The sequence below is a fragment of the Limulus polyphemus genome, unplaced genomic scaffold (assembly GCF_000517525.1).
Source record: "Limulus polyphemus unplaced genomic scaffold, Limulus_polyphemus-2.1.2 Scaffold2505, whole genome shotgun sequence".
In the NCBI taxonomy this organism is placed as follows: Eukaryota; Metazoa; Arthropoda; class Merostomata; order Xiphosura; family Limulidae; genus Limulus; species Limulus polyphemus.
Genome location: NW_013668115.1, coordinates 99,182 through 100,502, shown reverse-complemented (window position 1 = coordinate 100,502; position 1,321 = coordinate 99,182).

The window sequence follows — 1,321 nt, the reverse complement described above, 5'->3', positions numbered from 1 at the left end:
GACGGTCAATCCCACTATTCGTTGGTAAATGAGTAGCCCAAGAGTTGGCGGTGGGTGGTGATGACTAGCTGCCTTCCCTCTAGTCTTACACTGCTAAATTAGGGACGGCTAGCGCAGATAGCCCTCGTGTAGCTTTGCGCGAAATTCACAACAAACCTTCAGTTCAAGCACCGTTTCCTTCTTCAATGAGTATGAAAAAGACTTAGTTGTCCCAGTCTAAATGAAAATATGATGAATTTAACCTGGCCAGAAGTTGATTTTACAGCAGTGGTCCTCAATTATTTTCCACGCAATGCCATTTGAGATAGTGACCATAAAGCCCAGGTCCGGACCTGAGGTTGTTGGGGAAAACATAATTTCTCAAATAAAGGTTTGCTTATTTTTACAATATCTAATCATAGTGCGGACTATGAATCAGGCATTCGAGGGTTTGATGTAGCTCATGGGCCATCTGTTAGGGACAACTGCTTTTTAATACGGTATTTGGCTGATCAGTACTGTGTAGAACGGCATAGTATTTGTCCATTCATATTGTACTGAGGGACGGGACCGCTGACCGTTTCAATACGTTTGAATATGTTATAGTTGTGCTAAGGATGCTGGTTTCACCATTAACCTGCATGTACATTTGGCGGCTCATTGAGTAAATGTGTATTTGTGGCCCCAAAATGGTGGGGTCACTCGCACCTCAACTCCTGGCGATGCACTTTTATATAGATTTATGGCTAACCTAAAACTCCTAAGCTGGCCGAACCTCGGAAGATATTATTGGGATTACGCCCGAAAATATCGCTAACAGCAAGGATATCCAATTAATGAACTAATATATTTTAATCATTACAAGTAAAAGCGGTGTATTAATTGAGCTATAATCTTTACTGGATTAATTTTTACTTCTGATCCACGTAATGAGCTTGTTTTGATCAGAAGTTAATAATAATGATCAGGTTCTTTTAATTTCTAAAAAAAAAAAAAATACTATAATTATATGATCGTCTATTTCTCAACTAGAAAGTTGGGAATATTTTAAGCGCAGGGGCAGGTTGCAAAGTATATAACATTTTCTACGTTAGTTAAAAATATATAACTGAAGATCAAAATGCATTTGTATTAATTCGTTTTTCACACTTCATCGCTGTGACTCTCACCAACAAATGATGAAACATGTACACAGCACTCGAGTGTCACACTGTAAAAACTACTCGAGAGCTATCTTCGCTAGCCGTCTGTAATTTTGAAGTGGCAGATTGGGGAGAAATATAGGTTCCGATATTTGGCGGTTAGGGCCGCTACACGTATCTGCCTTCCATTTTAAAGACCT